The 12,181-nt window shown below is 39.9% G+C and overlaps 1 pseudogene; it reads right to left on the bottom strand.

Moving 5' to 3' along the window:
- Positions 1-8,820: 8,820 nt before the first annotated feature.
- On the bottom strand, positions 8,821-9,453 carry LOC122445162 (annotated as a pseudogene).
- Positions 9,454-12,181: the final 2,728 nt, after the last annotated feature.

Below are 12,181 nucleotides of genomic sequence, written 5' to 3'. Positions count from 1 at the left end.
TGACTAAACTAAACTGATCTACCACTCTTCAAAGCAACAAACGTTCATTGAAAGCCTAGTAGGCTCTTTGGTGATGTAAAGTTGAGTAAGGCCTAGACCTTGAAGTGCTTCTACACTAGTAAGAGACAGACTTTGTAAACCGTCATGTAAGTGTGTGTGTGTGTGAAGTCGCTCAGTCGTGTCTGACTCTTTGCAACCCTGTGGACTATAGAGTACAAGGTTCCTCCATCCGTGGGATTCTCTAGGCAAGAATACTGGAGTGGGTTGCAATTTCCTTCTCCAGGGGATCTTCCTGATCCAGGGATCGAACCCTTGTCTCCCGCATTGCAGGCAGACGCTTTAACCTCTGAGCCATCAGGGAAGTAGTGTTAAATACAAGCACACAGATCTTACTGTGAAAGCATTACTCAGTTTCAATGATTAGAAAGAATGCTTACAACATGAAAATTTATTGCAAGTGAACACACGTGTATACATACATTCTCACGCATAGTAAGGGACATAGAATCAGGGATACCCACTCAGACTCATGTAGTGAAATGGGTGTTTCCTGGTTTGATGCCTAGGGTTCATAAGGTTCATGGATCTGCCCACTTGGTGCAGGGGAGAGGACTCTCCGACATCCTGCGTCCCTATCGGGAAGTTACTTGGCATATCACTGGAAGGAAGTAAAATACCACTCACTTCCTCAAGGTTTGTGTGAAACTGTAAATAACAAGAGGAAGTGTTGCAGGATGGGGGACCCATTCCAGGGCCCAAGAGTGGGCTCTCGTCTAACACTAGGAATGAATTATCCAAGGAGACACGTGCTGACAAAGCAGGAGACTTCACTGAGAAGGGGCCCTGGGTGAGGGCAGCTGGGTGAGGGACCCCGGGAGGACGGCTCTGCACCTGGCTCACGGTCTCGGGTTTATGGTGAGGGGATTCACTTCCGGGTCGTCTGTGGCCGATCATTCTGACTCAGGGTCCTGGTGGCGCCCTCATCGCCCAGCCAACATGGATTCCAGCGAGGAGGATTCTGGGAGTTGGTAGGATATGGGGTGTCTTCTTCTGACTTTTCCCAAATTCTTCCAGTTGGTGGTTGACTTGTGAGTATCTCCTGTCATAAGATAACTCATGCAAATAGTTACTATGGTGCCTGGCCTGGGTGGGTGGTTTCAGCCAGTGTTTACCCCAACAAAAGGGCACAGAACCAGCTGGCTGGAGAATACAGAACAGTCCAATTAGAAAGGAGAGCCGAAGCATCTTTGTCTAGCACCTTGCTACTCAATGTGTAGTCTGAGGACCGGCAGTATCAGCTGGGCCTAGGAACTCATCATAAGTGTAGATTTCAAGTCCCACCCCAGGCATACTGAATCAGAAGTTCATTAAAACAAGGATCCTGGGTGATTCTTGTGTACATTAAAGTTTGAGAAGCAAATGATTGTGAGGGAGTTTATTCAAGTACAGGGGCAAGTGCAAACTTTGGTCTTTTATGGAGTGTATTTTAATATGTAATGAAGAGAAAATAAATATTATTTCAAAAAACAAAAGTAAGAAAAACACTGTATAATTGATATACCATCAAACAAAACTGAAAGAGGCTATTTCATTTTTTCAAACTGAGAGATGAGACCTCCCAGAGGACTGTGAAATCAATTTAAATCTATGTTTCTTAACCCTAGCTGCAGGTTAGAATCACAGAAGTTGCTTTTTAAGAGTCTCCAGACCCAGGTTCTGCCCCAGACCAATTAAATCACAGTCTTCAGCAGTGGGAATGGAAAGGGAGAGGGAATAAAGTGTACACCCAGGCATCAGGATTTTAAAGCTCCCTAAGTGATCTTAGGGCTTCCCACATGGCCACTAGTGGCAAGGAACCCGGATGCCAATGCAGGAGACATAAAGAGATGTGGGTTCTGTCCCCAGGTTGGGAAGATCCTTGGAGGAAGACATGGAAACCCACTCCAGGATTCTTGCCTGGAGAATCCTATGAACAGAGGAGCCTGATGGGATACAGTCCATGGGGTCACAAAGAGTTGAACATAATTGAAATGACTTAGGACATATGTACACAAGTGACCTTAATGTACAGCTAAATTTGAGAGTCTTACTTTGAGAAACACTGACAAAGAAGGTCCCAAGTAACAGTTCTTCTCATAACTAACATAGAAGAGTGACATGAAATAGGACAGAATGGAATGGAATAGGAAAGAAAATGCCAGTGTTTCACATACAGTCAGGGTATTATTTAGAGTCATTTTTGCTCAGTGTGTATATGTGTGAGACTATATGTGAAATGGATTATACTATAAAATACTTTTCTGAGAGTCACTACCAAGAAAATTTTTAAACTACTATTTTAGAGTGAACATTAAATAAATACATATGCTCAGATGGAGAAACATTCACAAACAAAGGTCTTAATTTTTTTTAAAAAGTTACATCCTGGCACATATGCAGGCAAAACAAAAATAGGTTAGAGACTCCCCTGGTGGTCCAGTGGCTAAGAATTCACCTACCAATACAGGGATGATGAGTTCCATCCCTGGTCTGGGAAGATTTGACACGCCAAAGGTCAAGTAAGCCCATGCACTGCAACTGCTGAAGTCCACACTCCCTAGAACTCATGCTCTGAAATGAAGAGTAGCTCCCACTTCCCACAACTAGAAAAATCCCGGGACTGACTTGACAGACATGAGTTTGAGCAAGCTCCGGGAGTTGGTGATTGACAGGGAGGCCTGGCGTGCTGCAGTCTGGGGTCGCAGGAAGTCGGACATGACTGAGCGACTGAACTGAATTGAAGCAATGAAGACTCAGTGCAGCCAAAAAGAAACAAATAAACAGGTTAGGACACAAGAATCACCTGTAGACCTTGACTAGACAGAAAACAGAGGAATGTGGAATGCACTGCACACAGACCATGCACTCATGCCCTCTCTAAATGTGGAGGAAAATATACACTGTGAACTTCCAACAGTGAAAAATCACTCACATCATAGCTTACATGCAGTAAATCATTTCCACGTACTGTTAGAGAGATATTTGAAGCAGGCAGGCAGTGAAATTTAGGAGACTAAACCACAAAGAGAACACTCCTCATAACAACAGTTCTCAGCTTTGGGTCCCTCTTGAAAGTCTGTTAAGAACAAAGAGACTTCTTTTATAAAAATACACAGATTCTGCTACACACAAAATTTTTCATGAAGATAAAGCCTAAACCCATGAACAGACTACTTTTTCACAGTGTTGATCTCCCAATTAAGAGTCCCTAAAAGAATGTGGTTTAAGAAAGCTTATTATGTAGGTGTGCTAAAAATTAATCAAATATCCATTAATTGATGACAACTTGATATGCAGAGATTTCATCTCACAGAATTAATAAAGCAGGGAACAGATTTAGCATATGAAGACTTGCTGTAATCAAAGGTGAGGTCCCTACAGTCCAGTTCTAAGGTTCTGCTAGTGATGCAGTTCACCTTGCTTGTGTTACATCAGTTCAGTTCAGTTCAGACACTCAGTCGTATCTGACTCTTTGAGACCCCACGAATTGCAGCACACCAGTCCTCCCTGTCCATCACCAACTCCTGTAACTTACTCAAACTCATGTCCATTGAGTCGGTGATGCCATCCAACCATCTCATCCTCTGTCGCCCCCTTCTCCTCCTGCCTTCAATCTTTCCCAGCATCAGGGTCTTCTCAAATGAGTCAGTTCTTCACATCGGGTGGCCAAAGTATTACAATTTCAGCTTCAGCATCAGACCTTCCGATGAATATTCAGGACTGATCTTTAGGATGGACTGGTTGGATCTCCTTGCAGTCCAAGGGACTCTCAAGAGTCTTCTCCAACACCACAGTTCAAAAGCATCAATTCTTCAGCACTCAGCTTTCTTTATAGTCCAACTCTCACATCCATATATGACTACTGGAAAAACTATAGCTTTGACTAAAGGGAACTTTGTCAGCAAAGTTATGTCTCTGCTTTTTAATATGCTGTCTAGGTTGGTCATAGCTTTTCTTCCAAGGAGCAAGTGTCTTTTACTTTCATGGCTGCAGTCACCATCTGCAGTGATTTTGGAGCCAAAGAAAATAAAATTTGTCACTGTTTTATTTGTTTCCCCATCTATTTGCCATGAAGTGGTGGGACCAGATGCCATGATCTTAGTTTTCTGAATGTTGACTTTTAAGCCAGCTTTTTCACTCTCCTCTTTCCTTTTCATCAAGAGGCTCTTTAGTTCTTCACTTTCTGCCATAAGGGTGGTGTCATCTGCATATTTGAGGTTATTGGTATTTCTCCCGGCAATCTTGATTTCAGCTTGTGCTTCATTCAGCCCAGCGTTTCTCATGATGTACTCTGCATATAATTTAAATAAAAAGAGTGACAGTATACAGCCTTGATGTACTCCTTTCCCAATTTGGAACCAGTCTATTGTTCCATGTCCAGTTCTAACTGTTGCTTCTTGACCTGCATACAGATTTCTCAGGAGGCAGGTAAGGTGGTCTGGTATTCCCATCTCTTGAAGAAGTCTTCCTCTCTGTCTTCTTTTTCTCTTCCAGTTTTACTCTTTATTTAATTTTTTTATTGTGGTAAAATATGCTGCACTGTGCTTAGTCACTCAGTCTTGTCCGACTCTTTGTTATCCAATGGACTGTAGCCCACCAAGCTCCTCTGTCCATGGAACTCTCCAGGCAAGAATACTGGAGTGGGTTACCATGCCCTATTCCAGGGGATCTTCCCAACCCAGGGATCGAGCCCAGATCTCCTGCATTGCAGGCGGATTCTTTACCATCTGAGCCACGAGGGAAGCCCAAGAATACTGAGGTAGGTAGCCTATCCCTTCTCCAGGGGAACTTCCTGACCCAGAAATTGAACCCAGGTCTCCTGCATCACAGGCAGATTCTTTACCAGCTGAGCTACCCAGGAAGCCTGTGGTAAAATATACTTTAATATAAAATTCACCATTTAGCATGAAATCTACACTCTTCTAAGTGTCCAGTTCAATAGTGCTAAGTACATCCTTATTATTTCATTGTGAAATCTCCACAACTCTTTCATCCTGTAAAACTAAAACTCCATATTAAGAATGCCCCGTCCCTCAGCCTCTGACAACCACAATTCTATCTTCTATCTTTTCGACCTTTTGTCTAGAATTTAATGACTCTAGGGACCTCATATAAGTGAAATCATACAATATTTGTTTTTTTTTTGTGATTGGCTTATTTCACTTAGCATAATATCCTCAAAGTTCATCTGTCTTGTACATATGTCAAAAGTTCCTCTTTCACGCTGAATATTCATTTTAAATATATACCACATTTTATTAATCTCTTCATCTATAGATGTACACTTGGGTTGCTTCCACGTATTCACCACTGTGAATAATGCTGCTGCTTTAATCATTTAAAAGTTTGTTGTCAAGTTCACCCCAGAGAGAATCCAGGAAGAACCTTTATTTGGGAGTCTGGAGTAATCCTAAAATGAAAGAAAGCACTTTCTGTCAGCTATCATCAAGGATGAAAAGAAGTGCAAACCTCAGATTTATCTTGCCACACAATAATTTGAGGGCAGAATGCTCTGTTCTCACAGAGAAGAGCTGATTATAAAGTGTCTCTCTTTTTTCTGACTATAAAAATAATACCTGATTACGAAAATAATATATGTTCACTGCAGAAAATTTTGAAACCTCAAAAGGGATATAGAAGACTATTAAAATTGTCCATAAATAGTCAGACAACAAATATCCAGTATATTCAATATAGTGGTTTTCTTCTAGTTTTGCCTGCAATATTATATAAATTTATATAAAAGCCATGTAGTATATACATTGCTATTGCTAAGTCACTTCAGTCGTGTCCGACTCTTAGCGATCCCATGGACGGCAGCCTACCAGGCTCCTCCATCCATGGGAATTTCCAGGCAAGAGTACTGGAGTGGGGTGCCATTGCCTTCTCCGTAGTATATACATAGCCATATGCAATTTTTAAAAACCAACTAGAATCATAATGCATATAATTTTGTATCCCTTTTCCTTTTACAATACCATATTGCATTGTTAGTGTTTTCTCAAGTTACTAAAATTCTTTGAAATGTGTATATAAAATTCCATTTCATGGATATATCATCACAAATAATTTCCCTATTTTTTTTGTTTTTGATTGAAGTATGTGTTGTTCAGTTGCTCAATAGTATCTGACTCTTTGCAACCCCATGGACTGCAGCACACCAGTGTCCATATCCTTCACTATTTCCCAGAGCCTGCTCAGACTCACATCCATTGAGTTGGTGATGCCATCCAAACACCTAATCCTCTGTTGTCCCCTTTTCTCCCTGCCCTCAGTCTTTCCCAGCATCAGGGGCTTTTCCTGCGAAGTCAGTTCTTCGCCTAAGGTGGCCAAAGTATTGGAGTTTCAGCTTCAGCATCAGTCCTTCCAATGAATATTCAGGGTTGATTCCATTTAAAATCGACTGGTTTGATCTTGCAGCCCAAGGGACTCTCAAGAATATTCTCCAGCACCACGGTTTGAAAGCATCAGTTCTTCAGCACTCAGCCTTCTTTATGGTCCAACTCTCACATCCATACATGACTACTGGAAAAACCATAGCTTTGACTATGTGAACCTTTGTCAGCAAAGTGATGTCTCTGCTTTTTAATACACTGTCTAGGTTGGTCATAGCTTTTCTTCCAAGGAGCAAGCATCTTTTAATTTCATGGCTGTAGTCACCATCTGCAGTGATTTTGAAGCCCAGGAAAATAAAGTCTGTCACTGTTTCCATTGTTTTCCCATCTATTTGCTATGAAGTGATGAGACCAGATGCCATGATCTTAGTTTTTTGAATATTGAGTTTTATCCCTGCTTTTTCACTCTCCTCTTTCACCTTCTTCAAGAGGCTCTTTAGTTCTTCTTCACTTTCTGCATAAGGGTGGTGTCATCTGCATATCTGAGGTTATTGATATTTCTCCCAGCAATCTTGATTCCAGCTTGTGCTTCATCCAGCCCAGCATTTCTCATGATGTTCTCTGCATCTAAATAAGCAGGGTAACAATATACAGCCTTGATGTACTCCTTTCCCAATTTGGAACCAGTCTGCTGTCCCATGTCCAGTTCTAATTTTTGCCTCTTGACCTGCATACAGGTTTCTCAGGAGACAGGTAAGGTGATTTGGTATTCCCATTTCTTTAAGAACTTTCTAGTTTGTTGTGATCCACACAGTCAAAGGCTTTAGTGTAGTCAATAAAGAAGAAGTCGATGTTTTTCTGGAATTCACTTTGCTTTTTCTATGATCCAACAGATGTTGACAATTTGATCTCTGGCTCCTCTGCCTTTTCTAAATTGCATTACAAGCCTAAATGCAACTAAATCAAGGCAGATTGTTATTTTGATATACCTGAATTCACTTTATTAAGAAACATCTTATGTTAGCTTTGGCTTTTGATCCTATTATGTGTATGCATGCTAAGTCACTTCAGTCATGTCCGACTCTTTGCAACTCTACAGACTGTAGCCTTCCAGGATTATCTATCTGTCCATGGAATTCTCCAGACAAGAATACTGGAGTGGGTTGCCATGTCCTCCTCCAGAGGATCTTCCCGACCCAGGGATCAAACCCAAGTCTCTTATGTCTCCTGAATTGGCAGGTGGGTTCTTTACCGCTAGTGCCACTTGGGAAGCCCTTGATCCTATTGCATAAGCAAAATTGTGTGTTAACCTTTCTTAAGTCTTGTTATCAAAGTTACATTAGTTTCATAAAATTGTTTGGAAACTTTTCCAATAAATTTTCTATCTTATTTGCTCTTACATCCACTTTTTATAAAAACTAATATTTCTTTACCTTTGTCTCTTTTTTCAAAGAAGCACATCATGAATTTACCAATTCTTTTTGTTTATTAATCTCTGCTTTTACCTTTATCAATTCCGTGGTTCAGTCTTTCTCCAGTTTCTCTGCTTGAGTTTTTTTTCTTTTTCTTTTGGAGATTTTCTAAATGAACAATAATACACTTACACAGAGATGTACAAATATATTTATAAAGCTTGAATATTATCATCCAAGTCAATTCCATTTGCCTCTTGTAAGAAGGAAGAAAATAGTCAAATTGAACATTGTTCTATGGATAGTTGAGAAGGCACAGCTTCCATTTGTGGAGCAGAAATTCTGATGTATATATGTTAATTAATCTTAATAATTACACATTTCAAAATATATTTGTATATATTCTTCAAATTATTTTAGAACTATTTTGGTTGCAAGTGAGAAATTCCACATGAACATTCTTAGAAGAAAAGAAAATTCATTGGCTATACTGAATGGAATTCCTTTACTGGCAACCAAAAAATTTCTAAATTCACTATAAGGCATTCTAGGAAGACTTCTCAGTCTGTCTTCAATGTTTCTGGTGTATTTTTTTTTTTTTGCCAACTTTGCCCTTTACTCACTTCTGTGTAGATTTTAATTCTGTGTATGTATTTTGGGTTTTTGTACATTGTTTTTTTTCTCATTTCAATCAGTTTTCTCCCATTTGTATCTTTATGTCAGATGTCATTTCAGTTCTCTTCACAAAGAAATCATGTCCTTGGGTGTCTTTTTTACTATTTCCAGCAAATATGTTACTAAATTTTTATGTAGTTCTTAGCGACTACTTTTTTCCATAAACAGGAACTTCCTTTGAATATTGAAAAGTGGTATTCCTTTGCCATATGCTACAGCATTTTTATGTATCCAGAATTTCTTCTGTCTGACCATGTTGGAATTTGTAGAACACTATTGTCTGAAACCTGGATTTTTCTTTTTTTTTTTTTTGGGACAGATGTCTTTTATTGGTCTGACCGGCGTGACCAGCAGTAGGGCCCTGGAAGAACTCCCCTATCTGTCTTGGCTCCCATCTTCCCTTCCCTGGAGTTCATGATTCAACCACAGGGGAGAAGGGTAGCAGGCAGAGCCAGGATAAAACATAGAAGGATGAGATTTGAAAGGGGCTCCAGGCCATGCATAAAACATAAGGTTACTAGACCATCCAGATAAAATGTCCCTCAGGCAGAGCAGTTTCCCTACACAGGCTCCTCGCCAGGAATGGCAGGGATCAGAAAGAAGAGGTTCCTGAGAGGCTGCCTACTGTGCCCTTCGCACCATCAGCATCTCCCGGATATTGTCCTCAGCTTCCTTCACACTCCACTCCAGATAGGATTTTTTTCTGTTCCAATTCTTTAATTTATTCTTCTGCTATCTTCTGTTTCTCTAACAGCTGATTATGAATTGCTTCCTTGGACTGAAGAATAAACATTCTTCCTACACCTTCATACATGTTAGTCTCATCTACCAAAGTCATAATCTCTGTATCTGTAAGATGTGCATGCTTTTTCGTTCTGTTCAGCTGTTCAATCTGTACGTCTGCAAGTTTTCACCTTCTGCTGAGTGTCAATAACTTTGGCTTGAAGCTCTGTGAAGGCCTTCTTCAACTCCAGATCCACGGGAGCCGCCATCTTGCTTCTCTGCTGCGCCTGTGCAGTGGGAGAAGCCCGGAAAGAGTGAAACCTGGATTTTTCAATAGACTGAATGAATGTCCTTGACTACCTTTAAGCCTAAATATAAAGGTCAAGTTAACCTGCAAGTCTCTAACACAGTGCATATTGATCAGGGAAAGTACCATTCCAGAAGGATAATTTCATAATGTGGGGAGGGAGCTTAGTTTGGTAGGCAGGCAGGCAGAAGAATATCCCTTCCAAAGATGCCCATGCCCTAATCCTTGGGATTTCTGAATTTATTACATTAAAAGGCAAAAAAAAAAAAAAAAAAAACAAAACCAGATACAATGATGGTAAAGGTCCTTGAGATGGAGAGATTATCCAGGGTTATGTTTAAAAGCAGAGAATCATTCCATCTTTCCAAGCAATAGTCAGAGAGGGATATGACGATTGAGGGACCAGAAGGATTTACACAGCAAGGACTCAAACTGTTGTTACTGACTGCTCCTTGGAAGGAAAGCTAGGACAGACCTAGACAGCACATCAAACAGCGGAGACATCACTGCCAACAAAGTCCATATAGTCACAGCTATGGGTTTTCCCAGTAGTCATGTATGGTATGAGAGTTGGACCACAGAGAAGGCTGAGCGCCAAAGAACTGATGCTTTCAAACTGTGCTAGAGAAGACTCTTGAGAGTCCGTTGGACTGCAAGGAGATCTAACAGTCAACCCTAAAGGAAATTGACTCTGAATATTCATTGGAAGGACTGTTGCTGTTGCTGAAGTTGAAGCCCAATACTTTGACCACCTGATGCAAAGTGCTGACTCACTGGAAAAGACCCTGTTGCTAGGAAAACTGAGGGCAGGAGAAAGGGGCGATAGAGGATGAGATGGTTGGATGGCATCAGTGACTCAGTGGACATGAGTTTGATCTCACTCTGGGAGGTTGTGAAGGACCAGGAAGCCTGGCAGTGCTGCAGTCCATGTGGTCACTAAGAGTCGAACACAACTCAGCGATTGAACAACAACAAAAGCAAGGATTATGGGGAGCTAATGTTCAAAAGGCCCAAACTCCCCTGGCGTGCTGCAATCCATGGGGTGGCAGACAGTCAGACAAGACATAGCAACTGACCCACAGCAACAACTGTATATATATATATATATATATATATATATATATATATATATATATATATATATATATATATGTGGGCTTGGCAGGCCACTGTCCATGCACAAAGAGTCAGACATGACTGAGTGCCCACACACACACACACACACACACACACACACATATACTTTGCTGTTCAACAGAAATTAACAAAATATTGTAAATCAAATATGCCTCAATAAAATTTCAAAAAAGATTCATTCCATCATCATCATCAATAAAACAGTTGAAATTTCACCTGGGCTTTAGTCACTATTCCTCTCAATTTAAGTCTACAGGCCCCTTGTCATTCTTTTTCCTTTTCTCTGTCTTTATGAGCCTTTTAACAGGAATTTTTAAGTCAGCCTATCACACATCTCTGGACAGTGCCTTTGTGAATCCAAATTATAGACTGCTTTTAAAGGCAATATTTTAATATAAGATATAGAAATTAAATTTGAGAACAGTCTTATATACCAAGTTTAGCTCTACTCCAGTGTTTCAGGGATGCATTTTTTTCATGTCTTAAGGCATATATAAATAAAGTGATAATTGGATGTCAGGAGTTGTCTACAAATGTGACTCTTTTTATGACACTACAGAATTTGGAAGGGATAGCATTATATCTGAAGGAATAGGATTATGTCCTTTAAGTATCTTTGATAGAATAGTATTTCAACTTATGGTGTTTTAATGTGAATTTTAAATTCAATTTAATGTCTAGTTAATTAATTAAATACAGTATAACATCCAATATTCTTCAGATGAGCCAAGTTAAATGGCAAGCTGCATGTTATTCCATATTAATCATTTTTAACAACTAAACAATAGTTAAAAACAGGTGATCTTTGAAAGATATGTGAGTTAGAAAATAAATAGAAGCATGATATGTCAATTCACCAGCTTCATGAGGCCAACTCATTTATAAGGAATTAGATTCCAATGAAGACTCATCAGTTAAAGATAACTTCTGAAATTTGAAACAAAAGCACAGGAATGATATATTGGCACTATCCATAATATATCTAAGAAATGTTTCTTTTCATTGGAATACAACACTGTGGCAATTCGGAATGAAAATTACTCTATTCAGTCACCTATTAAACATTTGGTCGTATTATGCTGTACATTACTTGAGGCTTCATCCGTAAGATAAAATTCCCAAAGTAATTTTTCTAACTGAGTCTATAACTCTTTCATCACCCTCATCCCTGAATATGCATGACTTCCCATTACTGTTTATAGTTAGGACTTCTGTCTTTGCAGTATATGGGCACAAAAAGCTATGTTATATTTGCCGTGGGAACTATAATTTTTAAGGCCCCTGTGCTTGTAAAATCTTTACCTTTATTATATTACTGTGATGTAGATTTTGGATTTTATAGAGGATTGCATATCGAGGGAGCACAGTGTTGTACCAATGAATGGTCGGAACTGTTAGTTACATGACTTTGTGGCTTGTTAAAGCAACAGTTGGGGAGCTCATTCATGTCACAGGCAATTGACCAGCTTCTGAGGTTGGCTTCCTTGTGCTTACCTTCATTCACGACTATCCATTTTTCACTCTTTCCTTGTGTTAGAATTACCTCCCACTAG

This window comes from Cervus canadensis, chromosome 7 (genome assembly GCF_019320065.1).
Source record: "Cervus canadensis isolate Bull #8, Minnesota chromosome 7, ASM1932006v1, whole genome shotgun sequence".
Taxonomy (NCBI): domain Eukaryota; kingdom Metazoa; phylum Chordata; class Mammalia; order Artiodactyla; family Cervidae; genus Cervus; species Cervus canadensis.
This window is presented reverse-complemented; position numbering and strand designations above follow the sequence as displayed.